At 42.0% G+C, this 21,478-nt stretch overlaps 1 protein-coding gene across 1 annotated transcript in view; it reads left to right on the top strand.

Moving 5' to 3' along the window:
* Nucleotides 1-295: 295 nt before the first annotated feature.
* The window catches only part of col8a2 (collagen, type VIII, alpha 2), a 47,573-nt gene continuing 26,390 nt past the window's right edge, over nucleotides 296-21,478 (top strand). The window contains exons 1-2 of the mRNA XM_008331430.2: nucleotides 296-713; nucleotides 863-1,082. The gene's annotated coding sequence lies outside the window, so the exon portion shown is untranslated. The remainder of the gene's footprint in view (nucleotides 714-862; nucleotides 1,083-21,478) is intronic.

Raw genomic sequence — 21,478 nt, 5'->3', positions numbered from 1 at the left:
GGTCGTTAAAGTGCAGAAAAATGCTAACTTTGAGATTTTGTTTTACACCTGAATGTTTCTGATTCATTTCAATGTGAAATGCAAAATTAACCACAGCTCATTAAGGTGTGTTTGGAACGCAGCGAGAAGAAAAAGTGACCGCGAGACACCTCCCACCCGACTCCTTACTTCTAGTTTCGTTCATCCCACCCCACCGCTCCGTGAGCGGCTTCTTACCCCACCCCTTCCTGCACACTCCCCTTCGTGCAGCCAGCCACAGACACTTGCTTTTTGTATGAAGGGGGTCAAGCCAATGAACAATCCTGTCTGTCTTTTCCAAAATTAGCCTGTGTGTGTGGAACTGGTGAGTGAGGCCAGGGAGATTGGAGCAGCAAGGTGCACAGCCCAGGGTTATAAGTTTCTGGAAGTGGGAGTGCAGCCTGCTTGGACACACACTGACACATCCTCGCTGCCTGCCTGCCTGCCTGCCTGCCTGCCTGCCTGCCTGACTGACTTGACTGACTCACTCACTCACTCCACTGCTACTCACTCCCTTCCTCTCTGTCCTGCTCCTTTGCTCCTTCCCTCCTACTTTCTGCCCTGGAGAGCGAGAGCACACAGATTGTGGAAGGTGCTCCTCAGACCTGCGTCCGGACAGCTTGAAGGCAGCACAGAGAGGATTTTTTCCCCTCTTCTACGATTTCCAGCTTGACTTTCAACATCTCTGCCAAAAAGTACATGGACTTTTTTTTTACTTTTTGGTGTTGGCAGAAAAATAAGAGTTGAACAGACAATTTAGAAAGTTTTTTTTTTTTTTAATAACCCAGTCTAACACAATTTTTTGTTTGTTTATTTATTTTTTCTTCTCTGCACTTGTGAGCAGCACTGGACCGTTTCGGGGTGCCAGCTCTTTGCCTTGGAGGACACCACTCCTCTTTTTTTGGCTGAATGTTCACCGAATGTCTGATGCCATCGCATCCTATGGGAGACATGCGTGGCTGAAGCCAGGAGGGAGGTAGAAGAGAGACCCACCTGCAGCTCACACCTACAGCTTCCCTCACTGAGTGCATTCCTCTGCCCCTCGACACTGTAAAGAGAGAAAGGTAAGGTCACCCTCTTTAGCCTCCCTGTGTCATGTCATCTTTTACAGCAATAGAGTTAGAGTTACCAGAAGACAAGGAAATACAAAGAACAAACATCAGTGTTTTTACTGAGTCATGGACCTTGTACAGCTCTTCTAAGTCTACTGTGAGTAGAGTCTTGCAGATCAAGTCTTCTTTTCATCTGCTTTGCCAAAGACGTGTCTCTGTCCTTAAAATTGATATCAGAGTAAAAGCAGTTCAGTTTATATTGATTCTTTTTGGACAAAGATGTTGTTGATACATCCATACCCACACATGTGAGATATTTGCTGATGATGCTGAAGTGGGCGTGCTGTGTATCTGGAGTGAGTGCTGAGGTGGGGCAGTGTGGTGTGGTCTGGATATGCACTAGTTTGGCTGCGTAACAGAATTGTTAAATCCCGTGTCGGAAGGACCTCAGGTTTGGAGCTGTAAATGTTGGACACATATGAGTCGTCACAATCGTAGGTTTAGTTTTTCACTTCGACAGGTTTTTCTGAGGAAGGATTAGTGATTGGAATGTAGGAAGAAAAATGAAATGGACACATGGTCCTCTCATTTTTTCCTCTTCCTCTCTTTTCTCTTCTCCTCTCCTCTCCTCTCCTCTCCTCTCCTCTCCTCTCCTCTCCTCTCCTCTCTTCTCCTCTCCTCTCATGTCCCTCTTTCTTCGCTCCTCCTCTCTCCCCTTCCCCCCTCCTCTCCCCTCCTCTCCTCTCCTCTCCTCTCCTCTCTCACTCTGTCCATCCACTGTGACGCCTCTGGCAGGCGATGCAGCATTCCATTGTAACGACATCCCTCCATCGCAAACAACGAAAAGAGGTAGATGTGAGCACAAGACCTCAGGTTCCCTGTGTGACAGAGTCACCAAAAGCAAAAAAAAGTCTACCAAAGATAAACAAAACAAAACAAATCCAAACTGAAAACGAAAGGAGCAATAGGAACGTAAGAGCGAGGCTAGGATATCAGGGGCAAAACACAAAAAGAATGCTCCGAAATGCACGCTTTTTTGCTGAGATGATACATTTTTTTGATCACATGTGTTTCAGTGCATCAACAGCAGTTCTTCTCAGGCAGGAGGGAGAGAGAAAAAGGAGAGAGAGGGAGAGAAAATGGGAGAATCTGGAAAAGACAGTTGGCCTGAGTTTTCAGATCCAAAAACATTTGGCAGCATCCGTCTGTTTCACTGGCTGATGGCAGGAATAGCCCTGTACCTTTGTGTGTGTACACGTGTATCCACACATGCTCTTAGGTCACTGGATCTGTGAGAGTATCAAAGTGTGTTACACAATCTTCAAGGTGAGTGGGTGACTGGATCTGCATTAAAGTGTGAACTCCTTAGTACTGCCACCGAGGTACTACAAAGAGTCTGCAGTTGATGGAGCTGCTGGTGCACAGAAGCCTCCACTGTGCTGTTCAAAGTCGTATTTGCTCATAAATGTCAGGGCCTTTTCATATAGATTTAATAGTTTCCAGGCAGGTTCCCACCCTCTCCTCATTTCTATTATAGTATCTTTAGGTGCGAGGATTTATGATTCTCTCTGCTTCTTTATGCTCCGTATTTCAGCGTCTGGCACGATGGTGCAGTAACCCTGGCAAATCCCACCTCAATGATGGGGAATCTGTTTTATACCGTAGAGAATATTGAAACTCGTGTGGAGTTTCAATATTTTGTGTGTGGACTGTCACTCTCTGAGGATGTCAGATGGACCACCGTAAACACACACACACACTTACACACACATATATACAGTACATATATTATGTAGTTAAATAGAGAGGTTCCTAGTTCCTTCCCCTAACCTCAGCTTTTACAAATATATGTCTAATCCAAAATGTTACTAAATCTTGAACCCCAGAATTTTCTCCGCAAATAAAGATAAATAAGGTGTCCCCCAAAACATGCTCCAAACAATGCCCCCACAAGCATAGCTATACCAGAGTACACAGACACCACACAGACACCCACACCCACAACCATAGGCACACACACACACCACCTGCCAAACTGCCTGCTCATGCATCACTAAGCGTCACATGCCCCACTGTTTCTTTATTGCCCAGAACATGTTGAAGTTTCAGGACTTCACTTTAGCATCACCTTGACTTTTTCCAATCCAATATTTTCCATTTTGTGAAGGTGAGAAATTAAGATTTTTTTTTTCTGGCGTTAACTTGGTAACTAACTGATCCCAATGCATTCCAATGAGACTGAGCTGTAAGGGTCACTTGATTCCTGGGCTTTTATTCAGGCCACTAGGGGGCAGAATACCTGACTCAGCTTTAGCAACCTAGTGATCAGTACCTTTTGTGGTATGAGGCAAAGTGAATATTTACATTTGACTTTTGAGTGATGTCACATCTGAGACATACGAGTCACAACTTAGTCTCACCATAAATATTCAGCTCAGCATTTTACTAGTCATTTAATCCTGGAAGAGTAAACAACAGTATTTAAAACCTCTAGTAGTCTAATCCAAATATTTTACTTTTTTTGTCATTCTTGTTTTGTTGGTATAAAATGACAATTCTTTCAATGTAGACTTTTTTGAAGGCTGATTTCTACTACAGTAATAATGGTAAAAAAAATATAATTTTTCATTTCTAACATGTTGCTTCTAAATGCAGTAACTTGTGAATTGCTGTTGTCAGTTATTCACTGCAGCTCTTCTCCTTGGCCCACTCTTGTATGTGGTTTTGCATGTGTGTGGGTTTGTCTTTTCTGTGCTGGCAGGAAATGAAAGAGAATGCCAGTCATTCTCAAGGTAAAGTCAACGCCCACTTATGCTGTTACTTTTCTGGGATTCAAACACCTTCACACACACACACACACATTAGGAATGTCACTGTATGGCTGAACTAGTTATATGTACCAACACACACAGTATTTACTATTCTGCCTTCTAACTGTGTTGTTGATATTTATGAATAAAGAGTTTCCATGACTGGATACAGAAACAAAATCCAGGCCTTGGACTTGATCATTTCCTGGATCATAACATTCAATGAGATGAAGAGAGAGAGAGAGACAGAGAGAGAGAGAGAGAGACGACGGGGCTGTAAAAGACATACATTTTTCTAATCTTTTGACTGTTTATAGTCAACTGGCCAAAGTGGGATGGACAAGTATATGAAGTACGCTAGAGTACATGGACATCAGTGAGCAGTTAGTAAATCTGCATGAACCATAAACTGTGTGAAATGTGAAACCTTCTCCTCGGTGTCACCAGCTGGATGATCTGGTTGTAATCTCAAATTTCTCTGCAGGATTATTCAGAAAACCCATCTCTTTAACAAAGACCTGAAACTGTTAAGAGACTACACTGTCTGGGATGTTTACTGACATAATAATACATAGTATTACTGACATAATAATCTCTTTGCTTTGTTTGTTTTGGACATTATTCCCATATTGTTGCTGAGCGATCCAGTGAAAACATCCATGGCTTCACTTCAAAGCATTGTCAGCACAATAGGCAGCGTTGAAGAGAGGGAGAGAAAGATAGAAAGATAGATAGATAGACAGATAGATAGACAGACAGATGTAGAGGACTTAACTTTGGCCTCTAGCTCTGAGTAACTACAGCAAAACAGTGAAGAAAAAAATGAAAAATTGTTTGTATGAAATTCTTACTGCTCTCTGTCATTGTTTTATTTTATTTTATTTTTTGCATGTCTCTCTTTATCTGTCTCTCACTTTAATTTTCTCACAACTATGTCTGGACCAGTGGCATATTTTCCACATTAGCTGGCGACAACAAGCAGAGACGGACAGGGAGACCATACAACAGGGGCTTGGCAAACCCCTCACTGACTCTGTCAGCACTTTCTCACTCTTTAAAGATCCTGCAGCCTCAGAAGATCTTAACGTTGTGATCACTCACCAATGATCCCAGAAACCTCTACGGCACGCTTATGAGACAGAATATTCAATTTCCTCTCGTTTTGCTTTGACTTTTTCCATACACTCCATCGTTGCTTTCCTGGTTAGAGTGAATGTTCTGGCAGTGGTTGTTTCATCGAATTATAATTTTGTGGAAGTCGACCTCCTTCATTCCTTGGTAGCAGTAACTTATTTGGTTGGCCATCTGTAAATCTTCTAATTTGTCATCTTTGACGCTACAGTCAGTGTGTGTGAAGTTCATATACACTAGTTAACAGATTGGAACATGATGATGAAACATACATCATACAGAGACCTATGAACTGGAGCCACAACTAGTTCAAAATAATACTTTTACGCTTAATATTATTAGTTTATATTTTCTTGTGGTTTCTCAGAAACACATATATATTATTTTTTATTATTATTATTATTTAATTCATCTTTTGTTTTTAAATAAAACCAAAATGTAAAAGCAGAAAACAGAAACCACCACTGAAGCTCACACAGCAGCTACGGTGCCATCACTGGTTTATGACGTGACATCTTATGCTTTTCCTCTGTTTATGAAGAAATAGTTTTTCCCATGTCTCCAAGGAATGTGTATAACTTTCACACTGACCAGTGCCTTGTTATGCAAAAAAAAAAAAAAAAACAACAACACAGAGACTGAATGGAATAAGCAGAACTGAAACAAGGGCTTATCCAAACTGCTGTACAGTGTAAATATTTGTAAGTGTAGGTAGTTAGTACAAATGAGCCCATGCAAATGGTGCATGTGTTATACTGTAGGTTTATTTGACTTTGCCCCTCTCCCCCACCACTTGCTCTCATTCATTGCCCCTCAGTTCACCGTCTGGCGAGAGTGTTGTTTAGTTTTTCCAAAGGCAGGATGCTTGGCCAACTCCTAACAGGGGTCAACTCCTAAGTATAAAACTCACATTATCCCTCTTTTCATCTCGTTACAGACACGCTTCCAAAGCCAACTCTTTATTTTTATTGTTTTACTTTGGATGCAGGATGGATATATCGCTCTCTGATGGGTCAATATTGAAAAAGGCTTGGAAACATTTCTTCTGAGACCATTTAAAGCGCTCCAGACTTTGTTATTGTTCAGTCTGAGCTTGATTTAGACGTGTGTGTGTGTGTGTGTGTGTGAGTGTGTGTGAGAGAGAGTGTGTGTTTAGGTGTTCATGAAATGACAAGAGACACCCACATTATTGTGTTATTTCAGTCCTTTGGGCACAGGATAATACAATATAAATTATTTAAAGAGAGATATTTTTCTGGCGGTGGAAACAAGTGATTTCATTGTGATAATTTTAGCAGATGTCTCATTTAGACATGTGTGCATGGGGTCTTCTGTCAGTTACCGCAAGGTTAGGTTTGTAACATTTGCAGGACTAAATCAAACTGTTACATGAATGCAGGTATTTTCTTACATAGTAAATCAATATCAGGATGAGGTACAAGAAGAAGTCCCTGATAAGTTGTCCTACTCCAATACTGGCTAATCCAGCAAATATATCATCGCAAATAACTGGACATAAAACCCTACGGATGTCAGAAGACGTTAGGGCAGCCTGTATATCTTTTTGTCTATTCACATATCAGACTTCTGTTGGCCACAAGGGGCTCTGAATTTGTGTCATTTGATGACAACATGAGTGCAGCCTATATGATTTCATGCAAGCAGTTCGCTGAAGTTTCTTTCTGTATCAAGTTAGCTCTTCAATGCTAGTACATGATGATGTGTTTAAGTGCTTGAGCATACCGAATTAATCTTTTTGTGCAGACTTTGAGCCACAGTTGTTTCATAACACATCTCAGCGAGGCGGTAAGCAGCACCAAACACCAGCCTTTAAAGATTTGGTCTTAATCATTTCCTGTAATTTGCAGTGAAAAAGCTTGTTTTGGCTGAATGAGGTGTGAGTTTAGATGTGTGTTATTACCTGTTTGACTCTTTGATGCAGTTCGGTCCATACTTCAACAGAAGTTTTCACCGAGGCATATAGAATGAACGTGTTTACAGCTTAGACCAAGATGGACAGACAAGACTCACTGGATCACAGCCCGTGTCACACATTAGCTTGGCATTTCTTACTGATCTACGGAAGGAAACATATTGTAAGTAACAATTGCCATATTTGCAGTCAGATATGAAATGCTTTCCCTAAAAAATTCCTTACATTTAAACCAAGTCCTCCCATCCTGCACATACTGCAGGGATGATGTACATTACTGTAAATCTAATACGGGTTGTTAATCTCATTCATCCAGAGTACAGGTTTATCCTTTTCCATGTCTGAAAATATGATTAAAGGATTTAGGAAACTGCTGTTTCCTGGTTGCAAATAACACAGCCTTAGCTACGTAAAACAACACAGGAGTGATTTTCTTTCCCTCTTGTTATGACAATAAACTGAGGAAATTCAAAGATTTACATGAGCTGAGCTAAAACCTGAATGCCCTCTGGATGATAGTAAAATAAAATGCCCCCATCTAACATAAGCCCTGCAAATCTGCAGTTTCTTTGGACTGACAACCCAACAGAAGTACAACCACTTCTGGGAGGATGTTTTTTGGCTAACCAACATAATACTTAATTAGAGAGGGCTTAGAATCAATTACTATTCTCTTTCATGTGGTTTGCAGATGGCTACACATTCTCTTTCCCCCACCTTTTTTTCCGTCTTTTTCCTCTCTGAGATGCCAGAAATAAAAAAAAGAATCCCTGTTGCATTGCCTCGTTGCTAATTTGAACCAGAGAAGTGGTCATTTCCTAACTGTGGGCCCCGAACAGCTCAAAAATCCGAACTGACAAGAAGCCCAAAGGAGACTTTTCTGGAGTTCTTCCAAAGCTGGGCAGAAACCACTCAAACTTCTTTTCCTGACATGTGGTGAAAGTGTGATAGGGATATAGGAAATATCAGACACGGTCAGAAAAAAGGGATGGCAACGGATCTATCCACAAAAAAAGGAAAGATTAAAGTAGGACACGTTGAAAAGAAAAAAGGAGCAAAAACGAAAGGTGGAGATTTTAGAGTAGGAAGAAGTGAAAGTACAGGAAAAGATTCAAAGGTAGGAGAAGCAGAAAGGAGAAAATAAACTTGGTCCGAGGAGCTCTCACTTTGTAGCAACCATGTGGCCTCTTTGATCTGGCTACGGATTTGAACCAGCGTCAACGGAAACATGCAGGGGCCGTCTGTTTGCTTCCAGACACAGATCATTCCTTTGTGAATTACTCTGCTTCAGCTCACCACAATCTGTTTACTACCCCAGTGTTTGTTTACCCTGTCAGGAACACTCGAACCCATTCCTCAAATGTGCTCGGTAATACCCCAGATTTCTTGCAATCAGTTCGTCTTTCAATGGCATTAATCACCGAGAGGAAGCACAACAATTTTAGGAGATGTAAAAAGATACATTTGGACCAAACAGAGCTGCTTTATCTCGTCCTCTTTTTGTTTTCTCATGAAGCCCTTACACTATGGTCCCCATTTTTCCTCCTCACTCACTGTGTACCGTCGTCCAGACGATCTTGTATCCCTCATAGGCTGCAAGGGTGAGGGCGGGATAACAAGGAAGTGGAGGAGGAAGATGAGGATGAAGACATGTCCGCCAGATAGTTATAGTGAGAGCATGTGTCCTGAACTGTGTGTCTGTGACAGCCTGCTGATTCAAACCTCATGTTGGGAACAGAGGCTCAGAGAAGAGACTGCACACAATGACAGTTTGAGGCGGTCTATAACGAGAAGAATCGTGAAACCCCACACCTTACTGCCCCTAAAACTGCACCAACCAGTCTTTTTAAGAAAATCAATTTCAGTGACACTTAAGATTATCTCACACTTCAGTTTTGACTCTGCTTCCAGATGCTGATGTTGTGTTAAAACTGTTAAACTCTCTAAGATATAAGGGAAAACCCCATATCTTACCATATCTTAGTCCTGATCATTGAGGACATCTTGTCAACTGGAAAAGATAAGGACAGCCAGAGGAGGAAAGCAAGACGTAACATAATAGGAAACTGATGCGGTCCTGTGCACTCCTAACTGGAGATGATGAAAAATCCAGACACCTATATCACTTAGGGGGAATGTGCACGGACCCTCCTCTAAGTCAGCACGGCCTACTGGTGGTGGTGCTCCAATGAATGAAAGGTCTTTCCTAATGGTCTGAGTACATTGTGTATCAGAACACCAGAGACACCTCGTGTCTACTTGTGTTTCCATGTGCGATTCTGGTGATTACATGTCTGTTGTTTCTCAAAGACAGGTCTTTTTGCAGTATCATATTACCATGGTCTAGTAACTCCTGGCAGTGTGTGAGAAGAGTGTGAGTTGTTTTTAGGGCCTGCAGGGTAACAGCCACTGGAATGGAGTGCTAAAGCCTTAGCTGCTAAAACCTTTAGGGCTAGCAGCTGGTGCTAGGTGCTAGTGGCCGTGCAGGCTGGCACCTTTTCGTTTTAAACTTGCTTCCTTGCTTTTCTTCTATACAGTGGACAGTCCTTAAATTAAATGCATCATCTGCTTCTCGTATTTAGCACCACCTGCAGGTCAGTAAAGGTGAGCTATGTGCTTGATGTTGACAAAGACAGGCATATACATATATATATTTCATCTTCAAAATGTGAAAAATGTGAACAGAGGCAAACAGGAACAAAGCTGCAGCGATTCCAAGGATATTCTAATGGCATTTTTTATCCCAGTGATGCATACCAAATTTAAGACATGCAGTCAGTTCTAATATGCATTTCTCAACCTGCTAATCTCCTTCTTGTATCACTCTTCTCACCTTCATCCCTGCCTGTACGCAGCACGGCTCATGATCGTTGAGGCAGTACGGAGGAAGGAAAAAAAAAAAGAAAGAAAAAAAAAAAAAGAAAAACCGTAGTTGTAACACTGCCAGAGTTCAAAATTGTCCAAATAGTTCTCAGGCCTTTCAGACGCAACAGCACATTCACAGTCCTGCTCTGTCAAAGGGCTCTGTTCTGTCTGGCACATTTTGATTTGTCATTTGGTCAGTTACATCTCTCAGAAATGTTGGCACTTTGCTAAAAATCTGCCTACAGGTCTTTTCTGTAAACTGAAATGACACAGCAGCACTGTTGTCACTGGACAATCTGGTAAACACATACAAGGACAGGCCATTTCCCAGCAATCAGTGCCTGTGTCTCCTCATTCAGAGCTCTGGGGAGGACAAGGACATATAACACCTCATCTGTGACCTCGAAGATTAAGATGTGTCTTGTAAATCAAATCTTACATAGCAATGAGGCAGTATGAGGCAACATCTACAATAATGACTATACCAGCTATACTAACTGTTTTGGAGTCTCTTTGGGGCTTTGGAAAAAATTGACATGTGATGCTTTGGGAAACAGGGGAATTGTCCATATGGAACGATTTTGTCTTTACTATTTATTTACACACATCTGTGCTCCTGTGATAAGCAAATTATTGTCGTGATGGGGCAGTTTCTCCTTCACAGTCGGAATAAGAAGCGAAGGCAAAAGGAGGGAAAATGCTCACAAGCAAAAATGAGTGTGACCACTGTGGGAGATGTGGTGAACATCAAGGGGCGGGGGTGGAAGCAGAGGTCTGGGAGAGAAGCCTTTGTGGGTTGGTAGGGTGAAAGAAGTTTGGCATTGCTGATGGAATCAGGGTCTGGAGCTGGCACACGCATAAACACATACAGTGTACACACGCTCAACCGACTGGAGGAGCACATATCATTCAAACAGCATTTTAAGCACCATTTAACTCCTTCCAATAAAAACCACAGTCGATATAACATGCTGCAACATGTAGGGGAGATACAGGCAGAGAGTTATGGCACGGACAGAGCGTGCTGTAAGTGTTACCAATGCAGTAAAGCAACTCAGACAGTGTTTGTTTTGAAAATCTCTACTTGGAATCGTTTTATTCTCACACAGATCCCACAGAGAGGGGAGGCAAATTCCCCATTCCTCAAATATGATTTAGTAATAGCAGAAAGGTGTGAGGACTTAGCACTAATGACTTTACTTCTCCTGGAGCTGACTGCGTCATATTTCCCACAGGTCTAATCCTGTTGGCTTGAAAGCAACATGTTCAGAGTTTTCACACACTCCTGCCACTGCCGAGTTACCTTTTGTTAGTTGCAAATATCTTTATTTTAACACTGAATGTGTGTAACTTCTCACCCAAGTGCTGTATTCCCTCCAACCGACCCCTGGGCTTTTTTATGAAGGCCCCAAATCACCTTCAGACGACAACATCGTCTGCAAATGCGACCAACCAGAACAACGTGTAGCAGGAAAGTGGAGGTGGGGGGGTTCATCCGTCTGTCTCATGACCTTAAAACTCCATCCAAGACTAACAACCACATATGCTGCGTTGCATTCCGTCGACTGTTATTTCGGCATTATGTCTATTTGCACTGTTCACAACTGAGGGGCCGTGTGAAGCCGTCCATAAACACATCGCTTTCATACCACGCGATCCTGGCCAGTGTTAGCATAGCCAACTGAGTGCAAACACGGAGCGGCGAGAAGGAGACGTGGAATAATCTCTGCTCCCCGTGTTCTTACTTTAATTTAGGGGCTGTTGGAGTCCTGATCCTGTTTTATCCTGCTCTTCTTTTATCAACATCTCCAGACACCCACTGGACCTTGGAAATCCTCATTCTTTAGCATCTAAATAAAACACACCTCTTACGGTGCCTCGTCGTGAGAATAGCTTTCTGTTTTATCTGTGAGAGTTCTGAGAATCCCATCTTTGAGGTCATTACACCATCATTATCTGGACTGAAGCCAGGCTTGGATTAGGACTTTGGTGATTCTAGTCTTAACCTGACCTCCAGCTTCAGACAGAAACAAGCACCGCTCACAGTACTAGAACTGAACATGGAAGACAAGACATGTTTTTTTTTTTCTGTACATGTTTTCATGTGTCATTAAAGACACAGATATCAACATCCCTCGTCTCGTTGTTGCCCCGTGTCTCTGACATTTGCTCAACTGTAAAACAATGACAGAAATGTCCCGTCTGGTTGTGGTTTGTGTCGTATACCAGTAAGAGTGGCAGTGATTCAGAAACGCTGCAGGGCTTTAGACGAGAAACGCTCACAGGTGGGAAGATTTACTCCAGCTACTGTGACAACAAATGCGCTTAAACACTCACACACACGGAACAATTCAAGTTTAAATTAGTGACTGATTGCAATTAGGAGAATGGTAAAAAAAAAGGCCTCCAACTATTTAAGTTCAGTTTGTATCATTAGAAACGAGGACAACAGTCAGGTTGGGCCCACAGCAAGTGCAGTGGTGGAATGTCCCGGAGTTTTTTAATGGACTTCGTCTCTCCACACCTGGGGAACTAATAGCGTGCCACTGAAGTCAGATGTCCTATGAAAATATTTGCAGGAATGAGAGAGGGGAAGAAGGGGGCGTGGATCAGTTCGGAGGTACATACCTAAGGACAGGCGTGTAGTTTGGCCAAGGCCTCGGATTTCCATTAAACGGCAAGTTTGAGGAACAAGATAATTGCTCTAGCAGAGTCTCCGTCCTGAACTCCATCTCCTACTCCATCCCTTATAAAAGAACTCCGACCCATGTGCTCCATGGTCTCTCAGAGGGAAACACGCTGCTCATATGTCTGGGTTTATGTTGTTGTCATGTTTTTTTCTTTCTTTTGATTTACGGCTTGTGTTTGTCAAAAGTACATCTATTGCTGCGGAGCTTGAGTGATGGCTGAGCTGCACATGTTCTCTTAAATACCAACACATTTGGATAATAAATTAAATGGCTCAAATACGTTAAAGGTCTTGTGTTACCAAGTTAATAATATTTTAGTTTTCTTCCTTTTCTGTTGCTTTCACGCAGCAGCAGCAGTCACTGTATATCGACAAAGGTTTAATGGGGTCGGGTGGACGTGAAGCCAGAATGTGGTATGGAAATTGGCCTGGTAGCATTAGGGGATTGGTTGAGGCTTTCCACTGATGCAAAAACTCCCTCTGTTGCTCCCCATGTCATTCTTTGAAGCCAGTAATGGCCGTGGTTATCTAAAATGATTATATTTCCCACTGTTTTTGAAGCAGGGAAGTATACAGTTATAGCCGTCCTGGTCGTGTACAGTTCAACATATTACAGTTTTGTTTGGAAAAAAATGTGTGTGTAAATTGTACTTATTATATTGTACTTGTAGAGCAGGCCAAGTCTACTAAAGACTTTTTAACCAAAGTTACATCTATCTATCTATCTATCTATCTATCTATAAATAAATAAATATATATATATATGTATATATATATATATATATAAACACCACGATGGACATTGTAGGGGACATTAACCTATAATTTTAGTAGGACTATAATGACTGTAAACTGGAAGCCAGAAGCTTTTCTTCTGTCTCTATTCTTTTTAGAGTCACCCTCCAAAGACTTTTATTTTGACTGGAGTCTTGACAAATGTCAAACAGTGTTTGTAATGAGAAAGAGAATTTGGTCTTTTTTTTTTTCAAAATGAAATATTTTTCTTGGGCTGAAAACTGGTTAATAAAAATTATGCTTTTTTACCCTTTTTTCACCATGGATTGGTACCACATGACCCGGTTTGGAGCTCAGTGGTTATAACATTAGATGTCGCAGAACAAACTTATTTTTTTTTCTACATTATTTTTCTTTGTGGATCTTTGTTGTTGGATGTTGTGACATGTTGAGATTTTAGTTTCATCTGCATTGTCGTATTTGATAAATTAGCCTGCAGACCTGTAGGGTTTAGTACTGCAGCCTTACAGTATTTAATACCTTCCAAAGACAGTCAGTATTAAACACTGTTTAACCTTCATTAATCTACGTGGGCGAGCATACAAAGAAAACACCCAGGAGTGACTCCAACTGCTCTCTGATTCTTCCAACTGCTTTATACAACTGGTGACATTTCCTAGGCCATGTTGGGTCACAGTGGGTCACAGTTGGAAAGACGGAGGTGCTGATAGAAAGATAGATTGTGATTTGATAGATTCTGACAGAGCTTGCCAAGTGGGAAGTGTCTTTTTGATGAAATTGAGAGCAGACTTGAGAGTTGAAGGGAAGTTAAGTTGTTTCTTGAATTTGCAGTGCGGTCGGGTCTCTTTCCATACCGACACACACTTCCAGAGATGTTAGAGCGTGAGGTGTGAATGGGCAAAGCAGGACTATGCTCAAGTGAATATGACATGTGTGGAAAGCAGATGTAGAAACGTCAAATGGCATTGAAGAAAGCCACTTGGATAAGAGGGAATAAAAGCCCCTCAGTTCCCCGGACTACTCTCCTCAGTAGAACTGAGCTAACATTGGACAGACACAGGGCAAATTGCTCCAATGGCTGCTCCACGCCACCCCTCACCCTTGCTTTAATCTCGGTCCCACTCTGATGTCAGTGACATGTCAGTGAGGGATTTGTAATGTGGGTGGACTGGAACGAAAGGAGAGATAGAGGTAAAAATAGTTGGGTAACAATTGAAGAGTGTGGCTTTCAAAGCTGTACGACTTTTTTACCAAGCCCGGGGAGTCACTGAGGTGCTTTTTATATTCCCACAGAAAGTGAGGTTGAGTTGAGCTGAGGTTTCCCAAGGCCGCATGTGCTGTATCATCTTAGGAACAGCTCTCTTTATCCCCTCTTCCCATCAGCCTCCACCGTCTGTACATGAAACCGCTGAGTCAGTAGTTGGACGTGATTCTAAGGCTGTGTTTGGGTCGATGCAAGTCATTCAAGTTCCTTAATAAGTCTGCAGATGATATCGTCTGTTCTGAATTCTGAGCCTGTCTGCTACGTGGATCAAACAAAGGCCACATTCCTTAATGATTTGATAAATCACTTACTCTTTTATGTGTGTGTTAAAGTATCTGGTGTGTACTTTATCACGTTTGGCACAGCAGGGTGTATTCAAGAGACAAATAAAATCTCAATTAGAATTGTTTTTTTATCTGTGGATATCTATTAGAGAGTTCAAGATGTTTCCACTGTGCTCTTTATCTCCACCTTGTGCTTATTTGCTGAGAGACAAGTAATAAACAAACAGGGAGGGTCAGCAGCTTCTTCCTGTTCAAATCCCTTCTTTATCCTTATCACTCCTTTTTTTTCGCTGGGTCTGTCATATTTTTGGGTTTGTCTCCCTCACCCTGTGGGATTTTGTTTGCTGAATATGAAGATCTACCGTTCATCCTGTCATTCTTTCTAGTCTCTGTGCATTACACTGCACAGTGGAGTCATTGTGCAGTGGTGAAAGTACAGTAATTAAGCTTTTTGGAATTTCCAAAGCTGCAAAAATTTGATTTTCTGACCACTTGGGGGCAGTGGTAACAGACTCTAAAGACAAATAAGACAGATAAGGAGAGTGAATGCATTAAAAATTTACTGTCATATTACTGATCCCATGATGCATTTGGGTTTTAAAATTCATCCCTCAAGAGGACGGATCACAATTCACTCCTTCACTGTTTCTGTATCCACCAATTCTTATACAAAATGCAGACAGCTTGATAAACATGGGGTTAATAAAAATATGATTCATGAGTTGACGAGGATGCCCCTCAGATTGTACAGATATTACATAATCCATCACAGGGTTGAAGTTGGGGGAATTCTGAATACAAGAACTTGTAAACCTAAAGCAAAAAACCAGCTGCATCCACCACATGTTTTACACACATGTGCCCCGAGCTTCCTATAAATACAGACGGACTGATCTCACTCTCGCCGCGTCTGTTTTGATTTATTTATGCTGAGTAAGCTTTATTTAAGGATCCCATCTCCAGTTACCCCCACGGCTCCTCCAGTGTCCAACAGAGCGTCTCGCTCCCATGTCTGTGGTGTGACTTTTATTCCTCTCTAACTCTTATATTGCTCCCACCAATCCTCCCGTCCCTTCCAGCTGCCAAGTGCAGACAAAGAAGCTGCTTCAGCCCTCCTTTGGCCCGATGATTATCTAAGCAAGGCCCCATCAATCTGTACGAGCTGCAGACTCTGAAGAATGTCTCCTTTTCACAAACACCAGGTTAGAGATAAACACACTCTCTATCTGATCTCGGGAATCAACCTTAATGATCCATTAGATGTGTGCGGAGTGATGCAGCCACTCTCACACTGCAGCGGACGCACAAAGGAAACGATCCTTTCAGAAAACAAGGACGGTTGTTTCTCTTCGGCCCAGTGTTCCTTCATTTCCACCTAATTTCAACCTCCTGGACATAACGTAGCATAATGAAAAGGTTGTTCCTGCTTCCAGCACTGCAAATGCTGCATTTGTTTTTTTATTGGCTCTTGGCAGCACTGTACGAATTCCAACAGGCAGGTGGACAAGGCAGAGGAAACAGAGTTCATTCAGCTCCACACTATAATATATGAAGAACTTGTTGTCATTAATGCCCGTTTTTTGTTTTTGCCTCCTCCCTCCCTCCTTCCTGATTAACTGCTCCAAAACTTACATTAAATACAAATTTGTTCAGATTTTTTTAATGGGTGTGGAAATGATTCCCTCGCCCTGGTTTACACCAAACATGAGATATATGGCCGTACCCTATAGCTTACAGATGTCTCTGTACTGTATACGGTGTCTGCTGTCACATGTTAACGTGCAGTGTGGGAGTGAAGGGGTTAACGCTGCTGATGACTGGCTCGAATTGATTATGTCATTAAAAAGTGAAAAGTGAAGATAAGGGTTTGGGTTTAATACATAGAGAGGCTTTTATAAAATCACTCACACAAACATGAATGGAATGAGGAGTCAGCCCAGTCGTTCGTGTTGAAGGGGGACGGGAGAGGGAGGAACCGTACAAGTGAGAGAGCGTCTGAGAAACTTTTAGGGAGGATATAATGCATGTATATAATTAATATAAATTAATTATTAATTATATGTGTTGGAAGCTCTTTCATTTTCATGCAGTTTTATTGTGTACATTTTATTGCCAATATAAATTGGCTCAAGTTTAACCCACTGACACTTAAAACTTTCTGCACATTTTTAAAGGGAACATTGTAGAATTTATGACAGATAGCTACATGATATTAAAATTTTAATAGAAATACACAACTGGAACACAATAGTACCACATGTGTATGTACTATCATGTATTCTGGATGACCTCTTCTGGTTATGATTAATCAATCACATGTCAATTCACATGTATCTAATATCTGCTCATATTTAAGGTCCAGAATGATGGAAGTATTCTTCTATCCTCGCAGTTTTTTTTAGGTTGAAAATGCGAGTGTAACACCACTACACTGCAGTTTCCTACTCCTTTTTACAGTAATGATCAAGCCTGCTACAGAACTGAACAGTTGTGACATTTGTAATCAGTCACACGCAGTGGGTAAAATTTGAATTCTAACTGCAACTGATTTCAGGCACATGTGACCAATCAGGGACATCAGTGTGGATTCATAAACTAGACCATGGCTGTGATGGTTCACATTCACAGCAGCATGTGTGTAGAACCCTTCAGTAACAAACATACTATTGAACCTTGAATACTTCTGGTATGTGTGCCTAATATTTGTATATAAACCAACCAGGCTGCTAATACCATTTAGATATGCTAATAATGCTTAGCATATCTATGTTTCGTGTTTTGGTTGAAATCTCATACTATGATACACATCATGTAAAACAGGACCTGTTATGATTCACGTCTCAGTCTTGACATCTTTACTTGACTGTCTTGAACGTCCCACAGCACCACAGAGTTCCGTCTGGTCTGACCCCTGCTGCTCTGTGGTGTCTCCTATAGCTTTCATTGGATCTACTGTTTCTCTAGTCCAATGGTATGTATCACTTGGTATTGTCCCAGCTTTTCCATGACCCCCACGGGGGCACGTCAGCAGCCAGCTGGCTTCTTTTATGCCTTTCATAAGAGTGAGGCAGACTGATTATGACTGAACAGATGTAGCCACAGTAAAAATCCCACTTATCACATTCTCGCTCCACTGACACTGCACTTTTGTTTCTGTTGTTAGAGACGGTGTCACAGACCATTCCTTCATCTACGTTTTGACTTGTTCTAAATCTCAATCTCGAGTGGCATTTTTTATTTTATTTTATTTTATTATTTCACCACATTGACGAGCTCGTCTGCTGACATCATTTCTCTGATGTCACTTCCTCCCTGCACTCTCACTTTTACGTGTCCCAGCTGCTTCGAACCTTTTCCCCTGTCAGAAAACCACTCAATCTTCACAGACAGGACATACACAGCCACTCACAGAGCCGTGTTTATGCAGCCCAGCAGTGGATTGGGGGGAGGTGTGGGGGAGGAGGGGGAGTCCAGAGCTGGCAGCGTCATTCTACACAACCAGAGCTCATTGCCAGCTGTTAATAAAGACCTGCATTGATCCTGATGGGTGGGGTGGGAGGACCACAGTCGGAGTGAGTTCTGCACGACATGCTGGTGGTCTGGTTGCCGTGCGTGCATGTGTGTGTGTTTGTAAGTGTGTGTAAAAGGACCCTCCGTGTGGGTTCTCTTTCGTTGGCAAAGGCCTAGAGAATGAAACACGCCGGCCTTGGTCAGCCATGTTTTAAGTGAGCAATCATTCAAGCGCAAACCAATGAACAGTTAATGATTTTCAAATGGGATTCAAACTAACCATTGAATTTCCATTAAAAAGCTAGCGTGAGTTTGAAAGGGGGAAAAAAAATCAATTTGCGAAAAGAAAGGGATCGCAAATATGGTTCTGATCTCCCGAAGAATAACAATGTAAAGTTTGATTCCGACTTGTGGTGCACAGTAAGTAGCTGAACATTTGGCCTCTTTGATTTAATATTTTGGTTTAGGACCACAGTTGCTCCTAAATGCACGTCCACACTGTGTAAACACAATTCTCCACCACCGCTGGAGAGACAGGAACTTTACTGAAGTTGTGCATTCCCACCCTGTGTGATCCGATTCCCTCATCAAGCACATCATGTAAACATCAAATGGACATGACCTCTTGACCTCTAGTTTGGGAGAAACAGCAGCAACAGCTTTACACTGTGGATGGATGCCAAAAAATATTTTTTTTTATTTTCTTATTTATCATCTATCTATTTTCTCTGTGTATCACCTGTACTGGTTTGTTGTATTGAAATAACCCTATGTACATCATATATTTACCCTAATCAGAAGATGCATTTTTCAATCAAATATTTAATTGTAAAATATTGATATTCATAATATTCATTTCAGTGCCCCAGTCTCAAAGTGTGCATGGGTTTTTCTATAACTAACGCTCCCGAGTCCCTAAACCAGTGATCATCAACTGATGGCCTGTGGGCCCAATCTGGCCCACCAAACAGTCCAATCCAGAACATGACAAAATTCCTTCCATTAGACAAAAATGTGTTTTGTTTAGTTCATTTTGTTTAAGTGTCCGGCCCCCTAATTCTGGCACTCTGACAAATATATATAAACGTAAATAATGGGAACTGGGTTTATCAGACACTTTAAACTGACCATTTGTATGACTGTACGTAGGTGTGATTGTTGTTTGTGTGTACATGTGGCCCTGATATGGACCAGTGAACTGTCCAGGGTTCACCCCTCCCTCACCCCATCATGTCTCACTACTCTGAATACTGATGCTATTTTTTTTTTTTTTTTACAATCTGAGTAGTTGAGCGGATTATGCCCTCTCTTTTTTTGCCTGTTGTTTGCTTCGTTGCCCGTCGTCTCCGTCTTCTGTACCAGTGAGGAGCGTTCAGGTGGAGTCCAGTAGCCTGTAGCTCAGAGGCATTTCGGTTCCTTTAGAGGGATTTGACAAGATTTCCTGCCCCTTATTAAATTATAATCTCCCCCCCACCTCTCCATTCTTCTTCCTGTCTCTCTCCACTCCTGACAGGAAAAGCAGGCCTCCTTCTTTGTTTTGCTGCCAACTGATAAGTGTGTTTGGGCCTGTGTGACACGTGCATGTATGTGTGAAGGCGTTCTGGCTGCCAGCGGGAGGGTGTGAGATGTTCAGAGGGGACATCGCCAGCCAAGACTGTTACTTTTTAGCGTTCTTCTCATTTGACTATTTTCCCCTGTCATCGTGATTTTACGTCTCTTTGATAACTTCTCCTTTTCTTCTCCCTCTCTAATGTGATCATAAGCTGCTCTCCTGCTCTCTTCCCTGACATGACTTTCCGTCTTATTTCGCCACCATTAGAGGTACACAGACAATGAGATCTGTAATAGCTTAGTGTTTCACGCAGTGTCAAACGACAGGATCTTTTGATAGAAGCAGACTACAAGAGAACCTTTCGAGCTTTTACCTCCTGGAAGTTGGCCGTAGCTACGTGCAGCTTGGATAATTTTTCCAGCCTTTGCAAAACAGAATGGAACAATTGATTGTGTGTGCTTGCCCCCCCCCCCATTTTCCCCTCCCCTTTCAGCCCATGCACACCATTCCTTACCTTTACAGAATCCCAAGTAGAACCCTGCTCCCTCCCGTCACTTGGCACTGGCTCCTTGCCCCCGACCAACTCATTATTTTCACATGAGGGAATCACATGAATCAAAAAGCTTCACTCCAAACTTATTTTGGATACATTTTTTTGGTAACTTGTTTTGAGCTCTTTCCTTTCTTCTTCTTCTCTTGTGTTCTCTGGCCTGCAGGTACTGCGTATTCTGGCAGTTGCGAGGCCGCCCACCCAGGGAAAGGAACGAGCTAATAGCTACTTGGAGACGGGGCATAGAAATGCAAGACATACTGTAATGCAGGCCAAACCCGGTGTAGTTCATTACAGACGTACAGATCATTAACAACGCTCGTCTCTGTGTGAAGAGAGCAGCTGCTCACCCAGTGGTTGACAGGTGATATTGCATATTTGTAGCTGTTATTAGACACAGTTTGAATTTATCTTTATTTTTCTGAATGCCAAAATACACGGTTGCCCAACTTTGACCAAGATTTAAAAGTAAGGTGCTGTGGGAGGGCTGGAGCCAATCACAGCAGTCAGAAGGCCAGGGTGGGGTTACACCCTGAAGAGTCCATGGCACAAATGGACACATAAAGAGACAAACAACCATTCACAAACACACACACACCTTTAAAGCATCTAATGGACTGAAGGAGGAAACAGTGAGAGAACACTGATTATGTCCTTGCTGTACGGCAGGACAGAATACCCACTCATGCACCACGTGGCCCAATATTAGATTATATTTTTATTTATAAATATATGACAAGCACGTTTCTACATCCTTCTAATGTGGTTTAACATCTACATCTACTTAAGAATTAACACATCTGAGTTTCTTTATGTTACTTTTGGTCACTTTACTGTTCTGTTAAATTAAGCATAACAGAGCTGGAAATGTGTCAGTACCAGTGAACTTACAGAAGGAAAAAAAAGCCCTGCTTGGTCAGGTCTTGGCAGCAAACAATAAAAGTATTCACACCAGCAATGAGTGGTGCAGAAAAGCCCAGGCTTAAGGAGGAGAGAATATGGGGAACCAGAGAACTGGGGCTGCCGCTGCAGAAACAGTGATTGTTCTGATTTACTGAGGATTA

This window comes from Cynoglossus semilaevis, chromosome 18 (assembly GCF_000523025.1).
Source record: "Cynoglossus semilaevis isolate Cse_v1.0 chromosome 18, Cse_v1.0, whole genome shotgun sequence".
In the NCBI taxonomy this organism is placed as follows: domain Eukaryota; kingdom Metazoa; phylum Chordata; class Actinopteri; order Pleuronectiformes; family Cynoglossidae; genus Cynoglossus; species Cynoglossus semilaevis.
This window is presented reverse-complemented; position numbering and strand designations above follow the sequence as displayed.